Here is a 15,926-nt window from a genome sequence, read left to right on the forward strand (position 1 = left end):
ACTATGAGATGATTTATTGAGGAAAAGAGGGGTCGAGAATGGAGGGATGAAAGAAGGGTCGAGGGTGGTGGGATGAATCGGGGGTCGAGATGAAGGGGTCGAGATGAAGGGATGAAGGGATGAATCGAGGGGGTCGAATGAGTTGGGGTCGATGGTTAGCTCGAGGAACCAGGGAATTGAGACTCAGGGTGGGGGTACTGTCTCGCTGATGGGGAGTCGTTTTGGCTCCATCATATCCCCCAAAGAGAGCTTCATACGCAGAGATGAGCATGAGCTTTTCGAACGTCACTGAGATTGCTGCGAATGTAGCTGTGGTAGGCTTGGGATGACCAACGGCCGAGAATTTTGATAGTATGGTCAGGAATTCCTTGCCTAGAAGCAGTGGAAGCAGCTCCGATACGAAATGAGTGGCCGGAGTATAGTTCGGGGGATATTCCTGATTTTGACAGTACTCGGCGGAGATGTTGGTGGAACCAGAAGCGTGTTGCGATCCCTCCGGACTCTGTGATGAAAAGAGGGTCTCGGGGTGAAGCGTAGCGAGCTAGTCTGGAATTTATGTAGTTGTATAAAGGTTCGAATGGGCTTAAGTATGAATCTAGGCGAAACAGGATGATGGGATGTGACACGCCAAGTTGGTCGGTCTTGCTAAATTTGAGGTTGAAGACGAGGGAGTCGGGAGTGTGGACAGAGAGGTCAGAAAGACTCGCATGGCGAGACGGATCGTAGATGGAGGTGGTGGAGGTGAATTCTGAACATCGCAGAAATCCGAAGAAGGCCAGGAGGAACATGGATTCGAGGGTGGCGTCGATAAAGGGGGATAAGTATCCTGTGCGAAGGGTTTGGATGCAACGTGTGAGGAGGTCTGAAGTGAGGGGTAACCGTTTCGATGGGAGTTGTGGCTCGGCCTTTCGAAGACCTTTAATTAGCATGCTGATGTGGGAATGAGAGACGGAAGGGCATGGGGCACCAGTGGGTAATTTCACGAAGAAGTTGATGCTACTGATGTAGACATGGATGGTTGAAGTTCTGACATGGAGGGTTGAATGGGCGTAGGTGATGAAATTGGTTAAGGTTAAAACATCTAAGGAAGGAAACGGCAGATTGTGGCATGTGTGAAAGGCTTTGAAGCAGTTCCATCCTGTAAGATATGATGACAGTGTTCGGGGAGCAAGGCTATTGAGGATGGCTTCTTGGGATGCTGAGGCCAGGTGTTGGAGCTGCGGGGTTAGTTGAAGATGGTGGCTGAAAACGGTGGAACTGGAGTGGGATGGGAGTCGGAGTCTGGCGCCAAGAGTTTGAATTTCTGGAATGAGAAGCGAGACAGGGAGTCAGCAATGGTGTTCTTGTAAGCGGGAATGTGATTGGCGCGGATGATGAATTGGTGTTGAGCTGAGACCAGAGTAAGCTTGCGCATGAACTGCATGATGTCCAGTGAGTGAGACCGCCCTTTATTAATTATGTCAACGACTGCGGTGTTGTCCGTATGCATCAGAATGGCCTTCTTGGACCACTCGTGCCCCCAAAGGAGTGCTGCTATCATGATGGGGTACAGCTCGTAAAGAGCGGAGGAAGGAGAGAGGGAAGAAAATTCAGGCGGCCATTCGGATGAGAACCACCTCCCTCCGTAATAGCCGCCGAATCCAATAGAGGGAGCTGCATCGGTGTACAGCTGGATGTCCTCGGGCTGGGTGATGTGGTCTTCGTAAAAGAAGGTTATGCCATTCCAGGAGGAGAGGAAGTGTTGCCAAAGCCTTAGTTCCATCTTGCATGCGTTGTCTAGGACGATGTGGGCATGCAGAGAAGGTACGGCAGCGGCTATGGACAGGAGATGAGAGAGGAAAGATCGACCTTGAGGGATTATGCGTATGGCATAATTGAGATGGCCGAGCAGAGCGAGTAGCTGGCGTTTGGTGCATGTGTGAGCGAGGAGGTAGTTTGAAAGAAATAGGGAGATGCGGTGTATTTTCTCGACGGGCAGTGAGGCTTGGAAAGAGACGGAGTCCAGTGTGATGCCGAGGAATTCAAGTGAAGTGCTGGGTCCTTCTGTTTTCTCTGAGGAGAGAGGGACGCCGAGTTTGGAGAAAGCAGATGTCAGAGTCGTGAGACCATATGATGGGGGTGAGGATGGTGGTGTAACGATGAGGAAGTCGTCTAGCAGGTGGACGACATATGGGAGTTTATGGTTGTTGGTGAGGATCCAGCAGAGTGCTTCGGAGAGGGAGTCAAATATTTTGGGGCTGCTTTTGCACCCGAAGGTAAGACGGACGGAGAAATAATAAGCGCCCTTCCAGAGGACGCCGAAAAAACGCCAGTAGTCTGGGTGTATAGGGAGGACTTTGAAGGCACTGGTGATGTCTGCTTTGGCCAACCAAGCGCCTTGGCCTGCAAGACGGATGAGTGAAATGGCGTGATTAACGGTTGCGTACTGCATGGAAAAATCTGGACTGGGGATGAGACTGTTGATGCTGGGAATGGAGGAACCATGGGGGGATGAAAGATCGATGATGAGCCTCTTCTTGCCAGAGTATTTCCTGGTGGCAATGCCGATTGGACTGATTCTGTGTAGTGGAAAAGGAGGGCTGTTAAATGGGCCAATCATAAAACCCTCCTTTACCTCTTTGGCTAGGAGTTTATCGACGGTGTCAGGCTCCACGAGGGCTGACTGAAGATTGTGACATGTATATGAGGAATCTGGGATGACCTGGATACCTGGGTGGAAGCCATGTGTGAAGCCGTGGATGAGGAAGTTGACGAACTCGGGATCTGGGTGACTTTTTAAGGCGGTGGCTAGGGCGTCGATTTTAATTGGTGTGTTGAGGTGCTTAGAAAGTCATGAACTGTGTTTGGTGGGGTTGTGAGGACAGGTGGGCCTGGAGTGGGCGCCTCCACAGAAGGAACAGGTGTGAAGGAAACGGCAGCTGGACACGTTGCAGCCTAAATCATTGAAATTATTGCACACCATCCTGCCGCCCTGGTACAGGATGGGTCTTCCCCTTTTGTCGAAGCCCTGAGGTGTGGAGCTGTGGGGAAGTGGCTGAGTATCAACCGGTTTGGGAGTGATGGGTGGAGGAGGGGCTGCGGGGGAGAGGCGAGAAAAAACTGGAGGGTTAGTAGCAGGAGCAAAGAAGCGTGCAGCAGGAGCAGGGTGGCGTGTAGCAGGAGCGAAGGAGCGTGGAAGAGGAGCAGCGATGGTGCATGCTGTAGCAGGATGGGATGGTGCGCCACAAAGCTCGCACGCTAGGGCGAAACGGGCTGTGAAAACGCGACAGTAGAGCTCTGAGTCCAGGGAGCCCCAGTATGTGCCCTGGTTGAATTGGTTGATGCGTCCTGCTGCTTGGGAGGCAAAGAGAATATGGTAAGTGTAAAATCCGGTGCCACCAAACCGCAGGGCCATGTCCAGGATAATGGACATGTAGTCGTCAAGCTCTGCCCTGCGGTCGGGGAAAACTGAACAGATGGTGTCACGGTAGAGAGAGAAGGCATATGCAAATTCTGTGGCTGTGAGTTCTCTGGAACGGTTTGGCAGAGGATGTCTCAGCAGGACTGGTCCTTGGGTGCTTTGCAGCTCCCTGGGATAATGGTGATTGGACATGGAAGGCTGAAGGAGCTGAGCGAGATCGACGTAGTTACCCGAAATGATGTGTTGCCTGAGGGTGGATGAGACCGGGGATGGTCGCGACGCTGAAGCAGGGTGAACTGGAGGCTGCGCGGAGGCTAATGTGAAAGGGCTGGCTGTGGGAAGCGCTGTAGGTAGAGAAGGATTATCGGATGGGTAAAAAACATTTGGGTGATGGGGAAGGGGGGGGTAGGGGTTGGGGAGGGAGGGGAAAAAGGATAGGTTAGTAGGAAGTAGGGGTGTGGGACCGCTATGGCTTGCCGCTGTCGGGGCGCTCTGGTTAGTAGAGCATACTGGGATGGAGGAGGAAGAGGGGGCCAAAGGAGCCAAGGAAGCTGTACTGGCACTGGCTGAAGGAAGGGAAGATGAAGGGATGCTGGGTTGAAGGGATGTATGTGCAAGGGTGTTTTGTGCAGCCTGCGGACACAGGGATGACAGAAAAGAAGAAAAGAGACGAGACAGATCGGAAACAAAGGGAGCAGGCACAGGGGGAGATACGACCTGGCCCTCACGACTGAGGGCTGGAGTGGCTGGATGCGGCGTGATGACGTCATCGGGGTTAGTCCCGACGGCGGCGACGTTGGTTTGAGTACCCGGAAGCACGGGAGTGTTTGCTGATGTTGTCGCGGGAGGATTAGTGCGGAGAGAATTCGTGTAAAGCTGAAAAAGTTTTGCTTTGTTGTCGTTGCGGTGGAAGAAGATTTTCTTTTCCTTGAGGACACGCTGCAAGCGGGCGACTGTCCAGTCGGATATGTCGGTGGCGCGACGACACACATTGTGTGTTTGGGGTGAATCCGGAGTTGTTTGTTGGCGTTGCCTGGGAATAGATCGCCTTGATCTTGAACGGTTGGAGAGATGATGAGTGGAAGAGGGGATGTCTCCCCTCGAACGACGACGGCGACTTCTACCTCTGTCGGAACGCGGAGGTGAGGGGGGAATCTCGTTGGAACTGCTGGATGGAGAGTAATGGACGATTGGCTGTTGAGGAACCTGGATCACCGAGCGTAACCGGGATGGCTGAAAAGTTTGAACCGGCGCTTGGGGCTCATCGACGGACGGGGGAGACTCCGAGACCGCGGATCTTGGTGGATCTTGGTCGAACAAGTCGTTGTCCGAGATGAAAAGCTGGAGCTCGTGATCCATGGCGAGATCAGGTAAGGGATCGATTACGTATAAGTTTATCAAAGCTCGGTCTGTCTGAGAACGTACGCAAAACGTGAGAACTGAGACATGCGAGAGAGAGAAAAGGTCATGGTTAGGCGCGTTTAAATAGGGTGGAGCAGGAAATTGAATGTGTGCTTGAGGCGTGGTCTTGTTCCCGAACTTTAGTTATAATAATAATAACTTCATTTAGACTCTGTCAGTTACTCTGTCATGAACTGACAGAGACACTACTGTGCTGACCAACTTACCCCAGTCCTCACTTCCATCTTTAATTTGTCACTTCTACTCTCAATTGTGCCTGCTTGTTTTAAGTCAGCTGTGATTATTCCAGTGCCCAAGAAAAATAACATCACCTGTCTTAATGACTATAGGCCCGTCGCCTTAACCTCAGTCATTATGAAAGTCCTTGAGCGACTGGTTTGTAAACATCTGTCCAGTATCACACTTGACCCCCATCAATTCGCCTATAGAGCAAATAGAGGTGTGGATGATGCAGTGTCCCTATGTATACATTCTATTCTTCAGCACCTGGAATCGAAGTCCACATATGCCCGTGTTCTCTTTATTGATTTTAGTTCTGCATTTAACACCATTGTTCCTGTTAGGTTGTTTGACTCTCTACAGGCACTGGGTGTTAATGCGTTATTGTGTCACTGGATCTTGAACTTTTTATGTAACAGGAAACAAGTAGTGAAAATGGGTAATCATGTCTCGCTGCCTAGGCCTCTGAACACTGGCGCCCCCCAGGGTTGTGTCTTATCTCCTCTACTGTACTCTTTATACACAAACAACTGTAGATCACACTCCGAGTCAGTTGTGTTGTATAAGTTTGCTGATGACACCTCTGTGGTGGGTCTAATCACCAACGATGATGAATCAGCCTACCACAGGGAAGTAGTAGAGGTGGTGTGAGGCTAACAACCTGATACTTAATATCTCAAAAACTAAAAAGCTGGTTGTTGATTTTAGGGAGAAAGTAGGCCACCATCTTCCTCTCTCCATCAATGGTCAAGGTGTAGAGAGGGTCTCTTCCTTCCAGTTCCTTGGGACCACTATCCACGAATCCCTATCATGGGATCTTAACACCAGTCTCATAGTCAGTAAAGCCCACCAGCGACTCTACTTCCTGCGGCAGCTGAAGAAGTTCGGGGTCAGTCAGAAAGCCATGACTCACTTCTATAGATCTGTAATTGAGAGTGTGCTCACTTTTTCCATTCTTGTCTGGTATGGCCACACAACCACTCAGGACAAGACTAAGCTTGAAAAAGTGATAGGCAGAGCATCTAAAATCATTGGTTGTAGTCTTTCCTCGCTTGCATCACTTTATTCCACCAGAATAATCAGGAAGGCTAAAAATATCACCACAGATCCCTCTCATCCGGCATATTACCTCTTTAATCTCCTCCCATCAGGTAGAAGATACAGGAGCATTAAGTGTAGAACATCTCGCTTCAGGGATAGCACCTACCTCAAAGCCATCAGGCATCTGAACTTGCACTGATTATCTCTAAATGCACTTAACCTAGCACTTTAACACGGTATACACTTTACTACGTGCTGGGATAACGTGCTGTTTTCTGGGTATTGTGCCGTAAATGTAAATTCTGTGTGTTGTATATTGCTGTTTACTGTTTTACTGTGTGTATATTGTGTGCTGCTACTGCATTGTTGTTGTAGGAGAGTGAACCAAGACAAATTCCTATCAACTATGTTGACATGGCAATAAAATTATTGAATCTTGATCTTGAATCTTGAATCTTGAACGCTTTTGTGTTTACTAGCGTGTCAGTTCGCTACAGAGTGCAGTCCAGCCACGGACACTGAAATTTGGATTCAGTTCCATTGGCGAACTGATGCAACTCATTCACTTTAAAGTATCATTCAAATGACTGGTTGATATATGAATCGACCCATCACTAGTTTTCTGGTATTTTGCACCCCATCCCAGCTCCAACATGTTGCATCAACACACATGGAGGCGACTGTATCTGATGAATCTTGATGTCTGTTGATGGAGGTGGAGAGGAGTAGAGGATGAGGAAGGGCAGAGACATGGAGGTGGGGGGGGGGGGGGGGGGGGGGGTGTAACAGCAGGTAGAGAATCTGAAGAGCTATAATGAGATGGGATTACGTTATTGAGCTCGGCAGGACAGATGGAAAAAAACACGTACACAGACACACACACACAACACCTCTATGGAAGCGTGGCTTTGTCAGATCCATGTCCTCTCATGGCTCTGTGGGGCTACAAAGCCCCCTGCTCACCAGGGACCCTGCACTTTATTTGCATCCCTGAATGAGAAACGGGCTGATAGCTCTGAATGCTGAGGAGATGAAATGGGTAGGAGGCAGGGAGGCTGGTGATGTTACACGCAAATATACAAGAGGTGAATATCAAATACAACAATGCCAAGCTGATACTTTCGTCCTTGTGGGGAGCGATCTTCCCAAGTTGTCTTGGAGAGGACAAACTTCTCATGAAAGCGAGAACAGAGAAGTATCTTTACAGTGTGAGCTGGGGTGTGTGCTTGATGTCGCGTGATCAATTAAGACACACAGCTGTTCATTTTGCAGCTGTTTCAACTGACTCTGCACTGTAGACTATAGCGCTTTTTGGACGTGATGGTTCTCGTGATTGTTCTTGCAATGAGGGCTTCCCATTCATTCTCATCGGCCAAGTCATGCATCCTTGGTTGGCAAGTAAACTTCTGTGATCTGTCCTCTGTCTTCACATTCTCTTCTTTTGGAATCGTACTTTGGCCGTTGGATATTATGTCAAACCAGTCAAGAATGCACAAGAACGCATAATGAGAAAGACCTAAGATTGGTTCAGTCCTATCAGGCCTCCATGTTTTCAACGTTTCCATGATTTTGGATCTTTTCGCGGAAAACGGGTTATGTTATTTTATATGGGTTGTGCCACAGAAAAATAGGCATCACGGGATCATGCAGAAAAACATTCAAAATTCCAATTATCACATCTAGATGTCACTAAAGGACAGATGAACTGTTTTTTTCTGTGAAAAGCTGGGGGACTTAATAGTTCATTGTATACTAATAACACTTTTTGACATGACTGGTCATGTAGATATTTGCAGTAATGTGGGGTGGGGTTAAGGAAATCTGTATCTGATGGGACTCTGATGGGAATTGTATTGGTTAATACCCCAAATGTGGTTTTCATGATTCAGACTTAGCTTTCATCTTACAAAATGAGTAGCAAAATAACTGCCTCAATAGAATTGTTTTAAAGGCAATCCAGTAGCTCAATAAATCCTCTCTTGGATCACAACTTGGTGGTTAAATATTGTCCTTAGCGAAAAACATAATGGAGATAGACTACAGAGTAAACAGTCATACAACTAAAGGAGAGATGTGATGAATTGAACAGACAAAATAAAACTTGTCAAATTACAATCAGAATGATTCAGACTTTTGAAGTTGTGTGTGTAATCCAGAAATAAGCTGCCCTGCTACTGCAGTCAGTGTTCTTACTAAAAGATGTCCAACACAATGCAATATCCAAAAATGTTGTTTTTATTTATTTATTTATGTTTTATTAGTGTTACTATTTTTATCGTTTTCTTTTTGTCCTACCACACTGTTTTTTGTCTCTGGATCCATGCAAAAAATAAATTTAAAAAATCACTAACACCTAACCAGTTTCCAAGGTTTCCAATTTCTCTGCCTTGGCCATCCTTACAAGCACCTTTTCTTATTTTTCTACCGTTCTCTCTTTACCTGAGTACAATGTTCTATTGACAATCACTGAGACAAAGCATGTAATTGCAGGTAAATGCATGAGCATGTACTGTGCGTTCATGTGTGCATGCACACGTTAGTGCGAGTTTTCGGCAAAAAGGAGAAAGTGAGTCAAGCTCACACCAACGCTTAGTTGTTTGTCCTGTTGCATCATCCTCCGAAGACATTTCACATAAAGGTCTCACATCTGAGAAGGGAGAAAAATAGAATTAAGTCTGAACTGCTTTTCCCCCATCAAGGTGGTTGACATTAAAGAATATTAAAAAGATGGATGCTGAGAGAGCGGAGTGGTGTGACATTTGAGTATGTCACCGCATTGATGTCAACAGATTTCCATTTTTAACCCGTAACCGCGGAGGCTCCTCCTCCGCTCTGTCTTTCCCTCTGTTTCTGTCTTTCCTTTCTCTTCATCTGTATCTCTCTCTCTCCCTCTCTCTGCAGCCCCTCCTCTTTCTATCACTGTCTTTGTCTCTCCCCCTGCCATCAGTTCATATGGCCTTTGAATGAAGGAGCAAAGTGGAGGCAGGTTTTTATACAGATTGAATCAGTCCCACCATAGAAGCTCATTTTGAACCATTTCGCGGCTCAGATGGTCTGCCATTAGCCGGGTACTCGGCTCCTACTGCCAGCCTGGATCTATTGATGTGGCCCGGGAAATTTACACCACTCCGTCAAGCCGAATCATCTTGGGAGATGTGACGTCTCCGTTAAATCCTCGGCTGACCGCGGCCCCCGGCCCGGCTCTCTCTGTAACAAGCTCCTGGTAATGACGGCAGAGGGAATCAATTGCCAAATCCCATTCTGAAGCCCTGATCTCTTAAACCTCGCATATTGAAAATGCAAATATTGCTCAGAGAATAGAGAGAGAGAGAGAGAGAGAGAGAGAGAGAAGAGGCGCTGCATTGAGTGCACTGATACTTTGGAAAACCTTGCACCATGCCAATAAATGTGGATAAAGGTGTTAAATCTGAAGACTGGGGAATATTCAGAACCATTTCATCTTGATGACATTGATTGCAGCCGGTATACGGTCAATATATTCACTTTCTCTCATTTTTTTCTGCCTCTCATTTCTGTCTTTGGACGCATAGTTTTTGATCTTTTTTTTTTTTTTTTTTTTTTCCCTCCAGTTTGAAAGACATAATCTTCTCAGCGGATTGCAGAAACAGCGAAGCGGCGATGATTAGGAGCCGTTGTGGTTCTTTTCCGGTTCTGTGAGCAGAGGCAATGGGAGCGGTGCTGGCAGGAAGCCTGGCTGACTGAATGAGGTCATAATGAAGGGCCACAGGTAGCCGCCCATGGCGAGTCAGCTGAATGATCTGAAACAGCCCTCTAGACCCTGGAGGGGGGGCTGACAGGACACAAAGCTCTGCCTGGTTGCCTGTATGCCTGTGGCTCTGCAGTGAATGCATATGAAATAGCCCCATCAATGCTGTTTGATTTGATCTAATTTGCCTAATCAAATGTGATTATCAAAGGCACATGGAGAGTAATGTGTGAATTTTGAGCCATATTATTCCTAGTTTCTGTCCACAGTTCTCCAGTGGCTGTTCCCCAGTTGATTGAGTATTCTGACGCTATTCACAGCCTCCGGCGACAGAGAGCCAGAGGTGAAAAAGCTGAGGAAAATATGCAATGAAAATGTTATAAAAATGGCATGTATATGTATTTTTATTATGACAGCTTTTTAAAAGTTAAATTAATTTAAATTATCTGTTACATTTTCATATAAATAAATGTCTGTTTTGTTACTCTCTGACTGATATAACACAATAGCGATTCAACCTATATCCAGTGCATGAAATCTTTTACATTTGCTCTTCTGAACACTCAGCATTGGGTACGACCTCTGGCCAACAGAAAGTGGTGTTTTACGTTCCCGGTTTGTTCGGAATAAACAGAAGAAGAACTGGGTAGTTAGCATGAGCAGTGATAGCCACCATGGCTGAACAGACAAAGAAAAGAGAAACTCAAACTGCATCAACAGAAAATCCAAGGAAAAAGACTCACAGTACTGGACACACTGTTTGATTGACAGGTGAAGCAATGAGTGCTTAGCAACAAAGATGGAGGCAAAATAAAAAAATACCACTGTTTTTTAAGAATGTTAAAGGAGTCTATGAGGTGTGTGTGTGCGTGTGTGCGTGCGTGTCTGCACAAAGGAACTTGGGGTTTTAAAGGAAAAATCCCCCCTTGGATCCTCTTATATTATCATCAATCTGTGAATTCATTCCAGGAGTTATTTAGTGATGAAGATATGTCATATATCTTCGGGTGTACCTACTTTCCCTCAACCTATACCTCTTCTACTGCTACTTAAGTTAGTGATTTCCTACGTTTCCCAGAATGCCTTTTGACAACCCCCAGAGACGGGGCATGAACTTGCTGCATTCAATCAAAGGTGGGTGTATGGGAATATAAATACAGCTAACTAGCCAACTAGTCTGTGCACACTGGGGACATTTCTATGATTGTGCCTGCAGCGCTTTCTCAAAAAACATGTCTTGTGGCTGCATTGCATTCTGGTCTATTGAGGCTTTTTTTTTAACACTTTTTAAGTGTTTTAGAGTAGATTTTTCCTCTACATCAGTGAGAATGTGCTGTAGCTGCTAGTGCTATAGCTTTAGGTGCGCTTCATTCCTATCACAGCACCTCCAATGGTAGGTTGCTGTGTGCCAGGGACTTTGTGACAAAGAACCCTTTTCTTTCATATAAATTACATTATTATTTGTGTCTTGTTTCCTGCTAATGTAGTGAGTTTAGAAGCTCCTACTGTAGCCTCTGTCATGTACATATCAACATTTTGTTGATAGGACATACAAACCAACATTATTTAAACAGAATTTACAGCTCTTAAACATAGAATAGGGACTCTTAAAGCTGCAGTTTTTAATGTTTTTATTCTTCAAGTACAACAACATGTACTCCATTTTTACTACATTTTTTAAATAAAATCATCATGATCACCATGTGGAATATGACAGTGGAGTTTTGAGCAAAAAGTTTTCATTTTGCGCTGTGACTCAGTTTCCTTCACTGTCTTTTTCCCATGCTGTCAGGTTGTTACTAAGAATACTATTGAACAGTGCAAGTCAAGATGACAGCTCCGGCTATGCCTTGTTACAGCATAATTACGGTACAGCCACCACTGGTAAAACGGCTGGATCCAAACCCCCGGGGAGAGCGAGACAGAGGTGCTGCCGGCCACAGCCCCATATGTAATTACACTGCACCTTACTGTTTTCTGAGGGCCTATTAGGAGCGGGAAGGCAGGCTGGTGAATAATGCAACACAGGACGCAACACACAATCACTTTAAGAAGAGCACAGCCTACGCACCAATTTTAATTCCGTCAGCTAAGGTGATTAAGCTGAGGCGTTTATGAGGTCATGTTTACATGCAGGCATGACAGGAATTTGATCAGGTCGCTCACATCCTTGGAACAGACACACATACAGAAACACACACACACAAGCATGAAGCATGCAGTGCAGCAGTGTATATTCCCTCCTTTAGCTTAAGCCTAGTCGTTCGCTCAGAATCCTTCAAGCAAAGTGAGCTAACATTTATCCCACTCAAACGCCACACACACTTGCCTCGATGAAGGAAATGGCAACAAAAAGATGTTTTTTTTTTTAGTATTCCTCAACATGCTTTTCATATTTCTTTCTGTGGCGTTTTGCACGGAGGAGGATGTTGATGTCTCATTGCCATTAATTAACTGTGGAGGGCAGCGGCCATGTTGAGAGGATGCACTACAGGGATAATGGAGGAGTCAAGTGGACATCTGAGAGGAAACGCAGCAAAAAACAAAACAAAAAAACAGACAGAAATCAAGAGATTGAAGGAGGCGACTGATTTCAGAATCATCTTTACTCGCCAAGTTTGCAGGAACCGGGGTTGCTGTCGCTTGTATTTCTAACAACCGCTGCCAGCAAAACGTCACACCGCATGCACATGAAGCACTGAACGGATACATATTCAATGATATTGGACACCGTTTGTCATGAGATAAACATTTCTTAAGGGAGAGGTTTCTCACAGACAGAAATCTCAAGTAACAACCCCAAACTTTTTTTTCCAGCTATCAGTTTTTGAAATCTGCCTGACACAATCCTGTAGCAATCGTTGTTTACTATGCTTCATAAAATATGTTCTCACCACTGGGCAGACACTTTCAAACCTTATCTCAAAGAGCCTATTTTTTACTCCAGAGTACAAATCTCCTGTTTTAGTTTCTATTTTGCATAGCTGGCTCTGTTACCAGTGTATAGGCCTACTGCGTATACCATTCATCTGCTTCAACTGTCATGTTATTTGATCTGATTGACGGATTTGCTTCGAACAACAGCCATTTAGACTCACATACCACTCACAAACACTGAAAGGGAGACAAGGATGCATTTCTAGATGCTTTTCTTGTTGGGCAGCATGGTGGCTCCTTGTTTAGCACTGTGGCTTCACACAGCCAGAAGTTTGCGTGTTCGATTCCCTTTCTGTGTGGAGTTACATGTTCCCTACATGTTCTCCTGGGTTTCCTCCTGCCAGTCAGGTGGATTGGAGACTCTAAATTGCCCGTAGGTATGAATGTGTGTCTGTCTATCTGTGCTGGCCCTGTGGACTGGAGAACTGTCCAAGGGGTCTCCCTGCCTTCCACCCAATGCATGCTGGGATACCCCATCACACCTGTTCATCAACCAACAGTGTCTATGTCCATTTTGAAGCTGAATTCCCACACACGGCCCGGGACTAGAGCACATTATCTGTCAGCCCTCTCGTACAAAACCGCTACATATGTTTTGTCCAGTTGATATCGGCCTGATCCTTGACCTCACCCATGATCCTCTTGTTGGAGTCGTTGTCCTAACAGAAAGGGGGATGCGGGTTCACGCTGCCCTGATGAGTAATACCAAAGGCACTTTAAAAATAGCCTTCACACACGCACCCCCCACCTTGGCACAGCATTACAGAGATGGATTGGGGTAATAGCAGAGGTTACTGCGCTAGGCCTTGTCCCTATGAGACAGCTGGGCTGGGATCCAGACAGCAGAGAGGAAGGAGAATTTGCCTCCCATGAACAACCTCCTATAGCTGCTCATACCTTCATACAAGCCATCTGACTGTAGTCAACACCTGTGGATCAAACAAACGTTGTTGGATTAGATATACTCATTCATACTCATATTCATGTATAATGTCTTTTAATGCTTTCAGCTTCATAGTTCCCTGGAGAGAAAGGTTAATAGAAAAAAAAACTGTACAATAATGCACTTTTTATTTCAGACATACTCAAAAAGAAAGTATGAATCTTTGTGGAACGAGAGTTTGTTGAGTTCCTTCATGTCGATCAATTCTACACTGGTTTTACCTCTTGGATGGTGGGCCAATACATTGCAATTCTTACACTAGTTCTCTTGAACTAATAAGGGCTTGTTGCGGTTTGGGAAAGTTTGGTTGTACTTTTATTTTTTTATGTTTTTTATGATGTTAACGTGGGGGAAAAAAAGTCAGGGCCGTTGATATGTTGGCAAGTTTCAAGCTGAAAGCATCTTTATAGAGGATAGCAACTGTTGTCAGTAGTAATAATAATAATAAGAAGAAAGCAAACATCATTCTCGTAAATTAAAACAAGTACAATCAAGAAGGCACCAAAAACATAAGAATAGAAGGTAAAAACAATATAATCATATAAATAACAGGATTAAAAGTCGGTCGATGAACTTTTAGAAGTTTTAAAACGATAGTGATTAAGATTCAAAAGATAGTTGGCCATAAGGATCCTGTAGCAGTAGTAACAGCTGTAGTAATAGTACTAATTAATGGGAATAGTAAATGTAACAGTAGGAGATGGTAAAAGCCTGGTAACCTTTGGTCTTCAGCCTAGACTTTGGAACAAGGATCTGAGACTGCACACAGGGGTCAAAATGTCTCTGATGTAGCTTGGGACTAGACCTAGACCTAGACTAAAACTAGTGCAGGTTTATAAGTATGACTAAGTTACTATGCAGAACAAGACAAACCCTTTGATGTGCAAAGGGAAATTGCCTAAAGAAGTTCAGCTGCTGTGGTTGATAGCTCCGTTTGCCTGGTGAAAGGCTTGTGTCAGTCCTCGATCTCTTTGACTTTAAGTCAGTGGTTCTGGTGAATGCAATTAACTGCAATTAACTAGCTGGTAGGATAGAAAACTAGCAGTACTCTGGACTCCAGAGGACCAGGATTAAAAATTACTGACTCAAAGGATAATTCCGGTTATTTTCAACCTGGGTCTTGTTTTTCTAGTTTTTGCTATCATGTTGACCGATTCTGATCAAAATGTTGTGATTAGAATTGGTCTCAATGAATTTGGATTAGGGACATTCACTGTACAATTTTCCTTTAGAAGCGTTTCCAGGGAGAGGACGAGGATGTGACGCTACAGCAACCTTGGCCTTAACACACTATCGTACTGGATTTCATGATCATCCTTGAGGTGAACAGAGTGGTTGTAGTACTTTGAGGTGCAGCAGCAGCAGCTCTGAGGAAAAACTTGTACAGCATTTGTACTTGTTCGATGTTATATTGCTTGTGATCAAAATATCTCCAAATGACAGATGATGATACGTTTCTGGTTACTAAAAAAAATGTGTCGGCATTAGCAGAACGAATTTGCCTCTCGATCATCGGTGGATTTATCCAACCTTACCCGACATTTGGACTGATGAAATGCAAGTGAATCATTCAGTTTTGGTTGTAGCATCAGGCTACTGATTTCTCCCGTCAGCCATCATGTGCAGCTCAGCTGTTACCGCTGTATGCTCAGTAGTGGATATATCATTCATTCATTCTTTTTCCATACCCGCTTATTCCTATTCAGGTCGCCAGTCCATCACAGGTGGATGTAAACAGACAAGCTGTATGCTGCTCATTCCACAGCTGTTACTGGTCACAGTGCTATGTGTGAATGGCAGAAGGACTTTAATGGAAGCACCATGACAGTATGATAAGTGATCTTAAAGAAATGAGATGTTAACTAAAATTGAGGTATTTGATACATGACACAACTTATCTTGAAGCTGAAATCTGGGATTTCCCCGCTTTGTCTCCCCCTCTGGTGGTGAAAAGTAGGCTATTTGAAATGATGTCCGGACTATGACCAAACGTAATGAAATTAGGCAGTAACATCACTTATGATGGTGTAAATATTGTGACTTGACAGTAACAGCGGCCTACAGTGTGTGCTGCTATCAGTCAGGTCAAAAAATATTTTCAAAGTAAGCTCTTTGGCTAGTATGCTAACTAGCGGTACTTGGCTACCCAGCGCAGGTAACCTGTGTTAGCTAACGTTAGCTAGAGAGTTAGCAGACTTTTGTCCTACCAGGTCAAAAATTTCAATAGTGGTCTATGG

Source organism: Centroberyx gerrardi, chromosome 1, assembly GCF_048128805.1.
Source record: "Centroberyx gerrardi isolate f3 chromosome 1, fCenGer3.hap1.cur.20231027, whole genome shotgun sequence".
NCBI lineage: Eukaryota > Metazoa > Chordata > Actinopteri > Beryciformes > Berycidae > Centroberyx > Centroberyx gerrardi.